Here is an 8,290-nt window from a genome sequence, read left to right on the forward strand (position 1 = left end):
GGCTGTGAAGGGCCAAGGGACGCTGTGAAGGGCCAAGGGAGGCTGTGAAGGGCCGAAGGGGGCCGTGAAGGGCCAAAGGGGGCCGTGAAGGGCCGAAGGGGAGGCTGTGAAGGGCCAAAGGGGGCTGTGAAGGGCCAAGGGAGGCTGTGAAGGGCCAAGGGACGCTGTGAAGGGCCAAGGGACGCTGTGAAGGGCCGAAGGGGGCCGTGCGAGCCGAACTAAGTGCTGTGAAAGAGGCTTCGCAAGTTAATTATTGTCTCATGGCACTGCAGCCCTGTGCGCGGAGTGGTCCGTGTTCATGGGGGGTGGTAGGTAGAAAGGTTCCCTTGATCTGATTAGTGCAGGAGTCTCTCTAAGAAACCCGTGGGAAAAAAAAAAAGTACGCATCTCTTTTTGCATCAGAATTTAGGTGGGTTATGAATTTATCCATCAGCATTTTTTTTCTGGCTTCAAACTTTGTTTACGCACGAGTATCAACACTAAACAGTCAGTGTGCAAACAAAGGTGGAATGAGTCTTGTGTGCCAGGCAAACAAATGAAAACCACTATTCCTAGAAGTGACTGAGCATTTAAATTCAGGCCATTGGCAAGAGACAATGATCATCCTCTGTCGCTTAGGGAAAAACAGCAAATGCATTTCTAGCATGCCCCACAAGCTCTCATTCTGGTACAGATCAGGAAATATTAACACCACTGTAAAAGCACCTGTTTGCAGTTCATGGGCACAATTCTGACTCATCTTGAAATGATACAAAGGAGCACTGCACTAAGGTGGCTGAGGAAACAGGCACCTGTCCATCAGCGAGAGGCTGGAGAGCTTGGCATAGAGTCCTCTCCATAAATACTTGAGGAGTTAACACCAGGGAGAGGAAAGAACTCTTTAATTTGAAGGACAAAGCTGTGAAGAAACTTTCACTAGTTTCTGGAAACAGATTTTTAGCTATGAGCAGTAAAGGGTCTTCCAAGTCTTTTTACAATAAGACATGAATTTTTAAAAAAGTCCAGTTTTAAGATGTTATTTGTTAAGTTTAAGCAATAGACTAATTCATATGACTGCCTCTGACAGAAAGGAACTTGCTGACCCAGACCATATCTATGCCCTATATATTATATACAAACAAATTCTGGCATAGTTATGTCAAGTGAGAAAGGTCTAGAATCTGGCCATAGGTGTATGAATGGGTTAAACCATGCTCAATCAAACTATCTGGTAAAAACATGATGCAACTCCTAAAAGTAATTTAGTCCACCCAAGTGTCAAAATTGCCATTGGATGAGTCAGGGCTAAATTTATCACCTCCAAATGCCTACCTTTCAATGCACAGCCGGTTTACTTCTCAAGCTTTCAAATGTATAGGCTGCTTATTTGTATGCAGCTGCCACAGTGCAGTCTCAAGATTCATGTCTCAAGCTTCACTTCTTAGTTCCCATGTCCATAAAGTCAAATGCTGTATGGGAAACTTCTTCCTTACTGCTCTGGGAGCGTATTCCAGCATTGATTTGCACCGAGGCTTGTTAAGTCCTGTTTCAGCTTCCGAGTAGACCCTGTCAGGGGCACATCCTGCGGTAGGCACATAGCAACTCACCTCTACGGGGTGCATTGCTTGAGTCTGTTGTGTTGAGATTTATCAACTTTTGAATAAAAAAATAGTCATGAGCTTCTGGTAGCAGAAAAGACCCCTGAAATGGGATGTTTAAAGTGTTTGTTCAAAGGGGCATGATTTTTTCCTTTCCTTTTCATCTCTCACCCTGTGAAAGAAGCACTAGTGAGCCTTCCAGCTCCATCATTCCTTTCCATCTCTTGGCCAGAGGAGGTCCCCAAGTCCACCCATGGTAGTGTTGAACACGGTGATTCTGCTATGCCATGCTTTCCATATCAGAAATCTTTATTTCTAGTAGCTACAGATCCTTCTAATTCCAACCTTCCTTCTCTGTGCCAAAATATCCTGGCTTCTATTTCAGGCTTTATGGAGAAAATAACATCCCCGGCATTCTTGTTGACTGTATTTGTATAGCAGACACCGATTCTAGAGAAAAAGGGAAAAACTTGCTCAGTTAGTGCAGCCCAAAACTACTGACTGACTTTCCCAATGGCAAAAAGTTTAAAACTTGGCTTTGTCAGAAATTAAGTCAAACAGCAAACTCTTACTGATGGAACAACACCCTAATTTTAAAAGCAGGAGCCCTCAAGAACTAACACATGCATTTCTTGAAAGCTCTAAGTGTTCTTGTGTGGGAGGAAGGGGAAAGAACTTCGACTTCAACTGTATGTAACACCACCCTCTGTTTACATGTACCAGAACAGCAATATAAAAATGAAGGTAGGAATAGGGTGTCTTTAACAACATAATTACTAATCAAAGTGTTACATGAAAGCGGTGTTGATAAGCTGCTGTCACCAGAATAAGTCTAACATCTCCACTTCCTGTCACATACTCAATTATATTCATTTCTTGATGTTGCAAAATCATTCTTTCTTTCTTTTTCCTGAATTTTATAAATGGTAACGTCATCATGAGGCATGTGGATGCAATCACTTGTAGAAAATGATAGACTATTTAACTGTTTAGCAATATTAGCTGTCAGAATAAGATTGGAAAACATGTAGATCCTACATAAACTGCAGTGAAGCTTAGGAAAGCAAAACGGACAAATGAAAACCAGAGAATTAAAGACTCCCATCCATGCGGAAATCGTCAGAGAATCATATTTATTGACAACATAAGATTACTAGAGTTCTGATCTTATGTTTCATCTGAAAGAGTCCCTTCAGCAGCACGGTGTCAGAAACAATGATCCTTCACCACACTGTAACATTCCTGTGTCAGAAACTACAAGATTTAATATATATTATATATTAAATTATATTTATTATATATAGCTCTCAGATCACAAGTATCAGCCTTATGCCACATGGCAAATTCCTCACTGGGAATCCCGACTGCAGCCACAAACCAGATCCATGTGTGTGGCCCCTTGGCTGTCAGTACTCAACACCCAAGAGATATGTTTGGGCTGGTGTTTGTCAGCTGTTCAATTAGACCATTACTGGATGAAAAATCAGTATTTATAATATGGAAGAAGTTTCTCTTCAGTCTCTCTACTAAATGGCAGCAAATCAGTCTTGATGTCAGGACTGAGAAGGCATTTGTAAGTGTGCCAGCAGAAGAATACTGTGGAGGACATAAAAATGCTTATTTATTAATGGTCAGCTTCAAAGTAGGAGACTAACTGGCCATTAGGTCTTTGTGTATACTTTTAGTCTGGGAAACAGCTCTTATCTTTAATAACCGCCTGTTAAATCATGACAAATTGTAGGGTTTAACATTATGTTGAGACATAGCTGATTTTATTTTAAATCAAAGAAATGACATTAATCTATACAAATATAGGTAGGTGAACCTTAAGCAAGCACATGAAGATCAATGCAAGGATTAAGAGACGCTATTTAAAGCTCATGGAAGCATTGCTCATGTGTTCACATATGGCTCTGCCAAGCAGCGAGCCTTCATTGCATTATGATGCCAGCTACAAAATACCATCCTGGTACAAAACAACTCGTGTCATTCAGTTTTTATTGAAGTAAGCTGATACAGTCTTGAGAGTGTACTTCCTGAATTTGCAAGTGAGTATTTAAGAGAAGAGAAGTCAGTAAGCAACAGTCCAGATAAAGATGGATTAAAAACTGAATTAAAAGATGAATGAAAAGCTTCATGTTTGGGACTTTTGTCGATTTGTTAATTTGCTGAGGGAGCAGCTTAGAGCAGACATAACTGCAGTCCTCTAACAGCTTTAAAGCCAACCTATTCTGTTTCTGAATTTCTTCTTAGTTGAGGGTGTAACACCTGACAAATGGTGCTGTATTGTAAAGCACAGACTGCACGGAGCACCAGGGGCAATATGATGTAGTTCATACGATATGCACTGGGGGTCAGGAGGCTGCGGGCTAATGATCTGCTGAGGATTTGGGGGTATTCGCCAGCAATCACAGCACCGAAGAAGGATGCAAAAGAGGAATTCATGATGATAGTCTCCATTCCACATACAAAATTGAGTATCGGTACCTCAAAAATGGAGCTGCTTTTTGTGCTACAGCCTGTCTATTCACCAACAAATAAGCTTAAAGAGGGAAAGAGACATAACAGAGTAAAATTAATAGGCATTACAGTAGAAGGGAGTATGTCAGTTGTACTATTTAACTTAAACTGTAAATGGCAAGAGTGTGGCTTGTCAGTAAGAATCTTGTTAATCGTGTGGAAATTGAACTGCTAGCTGAATGCCCTGGTAGAAATGGAGGCAATGTGTGCGCTGGCTGAAATGCTGCCGTGCCTCAATACATTTAGCAGGGATTGAAAAGTAAATAGCTCACAAAATAAGTCACTGCTCAATCATAAGGATATGCTGGTAATACCTAATAAAAGAATTTCCCCTCCTTTGCTTCTCCAGCTATACAGTAATGGAACATTTTTAACAATTTAAAAAATATGGCAAACTGTAAGATTTTTCAGAGCCAGGCATGTTAGTATTTGAAATTATACATAAAATAGGTATGCGGTGAGTAGAATCTTCTAAGGCTTAATTAGTTGGTTTTGTTTTGTAATTACTTTCAGATAAAAGATGTGAAGAATGTTGCTGTTGCCATTTGCTGTATATTTTTGAAATACATAAAATTTGCAGAATGAAAAATGAAAGAGCTGCCTCCACAGTTGGAGTGATTAAAAATTTCCATGTGATGCTTGTATCAGTTGTATGCATCTCTAAGTTAGGATTCTGAAAATTTTCACAGAAATATTTTGATTAGCAGGAATGTTTATGGCCACAGTGTACTGCAAGCAATAACTACAATATGTTAATATAGAAATTATTATCACTAAAAATCAGAAAAGTGTCTCAATATAATTGAGGGCACAAGATACTTAACAGCCTTAATACTCCAGGACAACTAACCAGCACTGCTGAAAATGTACAACATACAAGAATTACTTGTACAAAATGATAGCACAACCAATGATGAATTTAAAAAACTCTGAGAAAGTTGCATACTTATTATGGTCAGTTTAGATTACGGCTGAATTTATAGTGGAGAAAAAAATACCAAATGCTCTTATGTTGGCTTTTTCATCAACATTATACAGGCACTTTACAAGACATAAGAAAAAAACATAAGCCCTGCCCTTCAAGTGTCCCTCACCTCTAAGACTCTGAACTTGCAGACCCCACATGGCAACAGTACAGGTTAAAGCAAATCAGAGAGAAGATAACAATAATAATCACAATAAAAAGCCCAAGGAGATAATTTTTATTCTTGCTGTTGTACTATTATTATTTGAAATAATTGTTATTAAAAATGTATATATTTGAGTAACTTTAATGCTACTAATAATTCAGTCATGGGAATGGTAATATGCATGGATCAGATGTAGGGGATTTTAAGACTCTAATTGAGCATGGAAAGGAAAAGATGTCATCAAATGGCCTCAACCAGGAAGTTTAATCAGAAACAAATCTGTGATTTCGTCTGAATTATTCTCTTCCCTCCTGAAGCAGAGAAAGGATGCTAACTGCTTATGAGAACAATTGCTAATCACTGTAAAAATATGTGCCAGCTCAAAAACTCTGATCATAACAACAAACAGCTCCCTAGAATGTACACAAAGCTGAGTTCATGTGGGGAAAAGAAGGAAAGGGAGGAGAATTTAAATAATTTCAGGAACAAATGATTGAAAACAATATGCTTTGTAACCCAAACCCTTTTGATGGCTCTCACAGAACTGGCCCCGTTTCGCTGGCAGGGAAGGCCAGGGCCGCTGGGCAGGCATTCCTGCGTCTCTGGGACATCCCTGGCATCACAAGTATCTCAGAAATCCCTGCAGTTTGATCAGGACACTCTCTGGTTCCTCTTCAGTATATTTAAACCCACTTTGTCCTCTTTCTCCCTGCTGACAGGTAAAGGAACCTCAAAACTTGGAGAGTACTTCCTTCATGAATTTCCACAGGAAAAAAAAAGGCACCAGGTCACCATGGGCTTGCTCAGGACATTATGTAGACCTTGAAAATGAGTTGCTCAAAAGTGTAGACACTCCCTGACCTTCTATTTCGCTGGCTAGCAATCAGGACAACCTTCACAGCCATATAATATAATACTGTTGAACTTTTGTCTGCAGCCCTTGATTTGTAGCCATTCTGTTACATGAGATCAAACAAAAAGTTCTTCTTGGGCCAATCTGCACTGCTTGTGTTATATAAATATTTTTCTCTATATTAATTTCTGCTATATTTCCTAGGCAAAAACTGAGCATGCTAAGAAAGCAAACAACAGGATGGCATTTTAGTGACTTTCATGTGTAGCTCCTTTTGGGAAACGCATTGTGTATTATTTCTGATCTGGACTGGTGAATACAATCCCATGACATCACATTTTAAAATGGCTATGATCCACCTACTGACAATGCCAAAGAAAAAGTGGCTGATTTTTTTTAAGAAGGAAGCTGGCACGAAGATTACAAGGTCTGAAGCTCATTGTCTACATGCAGAAAAGCCTGATTTCAAAAGGAAATCCGTTATTTAATATTTTCTTAGCTCTCACTTTCAAAAGTGTTTAAATTAGTGCATTTGGCTTTTAGCTGATCAGATCTCATGGGCATCCATGTTGCATTTCTCCTTTCCTTTGTCTCATTTTCTGTTTTTCTTTTTCTTTAGACTTCTGATTTCTTTCATATTATTTTTATGTTTCTTTACCCTCATTTTCTCTCTCACCTTTCTTTCTCATCCCACCTCATGGGTCCTTCCCATTTTTTCTATCTTGTATAGCTGCTTCTTCTTATGATTGATTTCTCATCCCTGAAGCTATCTTACAGACTCTGTCTGTGGCAGCCACCCCCCTTTTAGTTCCTTGGCATACCTTTCCCTCTTTTTTCCTCAGCCCTCTTCCATCCTTGTTAACTTCCTCTAATGTGTTACTAACAATATGTTCGCTCTTTACAAACAGGGTTGTCTTTAAGCAGAGCAGTCAGGGCTGTTGGCTCTCAGCTGACAGACTAACCTGTGAGCGAACGCAGAAAGGTACGAGCAGAAAGACAGCAATGATGGAAACTCTCACGAATACCCAGATCACTCCATGACTGAAAAAAATACGCTCCGAAAACTATTTATTTGTGTCCATGGTGTCACCTTTTCCCTCATGATTTTTTCCATCTCTGTCCCTAAGCTATCGGAGGGAATCTGGGCTCCTCCCACTTTCCTTTCTTTGCCCACCTTGGGACAAGAAAAGCACAAAAGTGATAGCTTCATTCTTCTAAGTCAGCAGTATGTTTTTATTTTTAATTATAGCCTCTGTGCAAAGCTACTTGCTGCTTTCTGGTCGGTATACTATGTCTTCTTGTGCCCTTTCCCACCGTAGTTTACCCCGCTGAAATTGCTTCCATCTTGCCTAAGGTTCTCTAAAACTTGTTCCACGAAACGGGCCACATTCGCTTGGTCTCCGTTTTGTCCTAATTATAAACCTAAATGCAGAGTGGTGACATATTCTGTTCCTCTTTTAGCCACACGCTTCCATAAATGCTGACAAGTCAGGAGCTATGATGAATAGCCTTCAGCTCCATAATTTAAATTGCTGTTGTATTTACAGCAAAACTCCAGTAGATGGCAAAACGATCCACCGTATTTTTCAGCGGACAGCGTCTGGTTTGACAGCACTCTGAAAACGCAGACATACCTTTTTTTAAATTTCCCCTTTCTTTCCCAAAAGCCACCAAGCCAGTGGTGACCTACTGTGATGACCCTACTGTCCTTGTCGGGATCTGCCAAATTAACTCACCACCTTACATTCCCAGGTGCAAGGACGTTGAATTTCATAGCTACTGCGTTTTCCTCCTCAGTTGTTAAAAACACAAAATGTCGAGATAGATTGTAAATGCGTTTTTTTATATATATAAGAAAAAAGTAAGGTATACGTGCTAAGTCAATGTTTCGACATCATTTCAGAAACAGTTAAAATAGGTGATCGATCCTTGCTTTGCCCGTTATGAAGAAGCTGGTATTGTAAAAAAAATAATTTTGCATTTCACGTGCCCAAACAGAATAGCTGCAAAGGTTTCTTCGTTCCCACACGTAACGATATAAATCTCCGTGAGCGCTGCGGCGCTTTGCGTGTCTTGTTTCCACCCTCCTCGCGGCCCTGGACGCGCGCTCCCAGCGCAGGCGCGGCTACCGGGCGCCTTTCTAACACTGACAAGTGACACCGATTCGAGTCGCGGCCGAGAGGACGCGGCCGCCGCCCGCGATCCCGCGT

Source organism: Athene cunicularia (assembly GCF_003259725.1).
Source record: "Athene cunicularia isolate RWA chromosome 10 unlocalized genomic scaffold, athCun1 chr10_part1, whole genome shotgun sequence".
Taxonomy (NCBI): domain Eukaryota; kingdom Metazoa; phylum Chordata; class Aves; order Strigiformes; family Strigidae; genus Athene; species Athene cunicularia.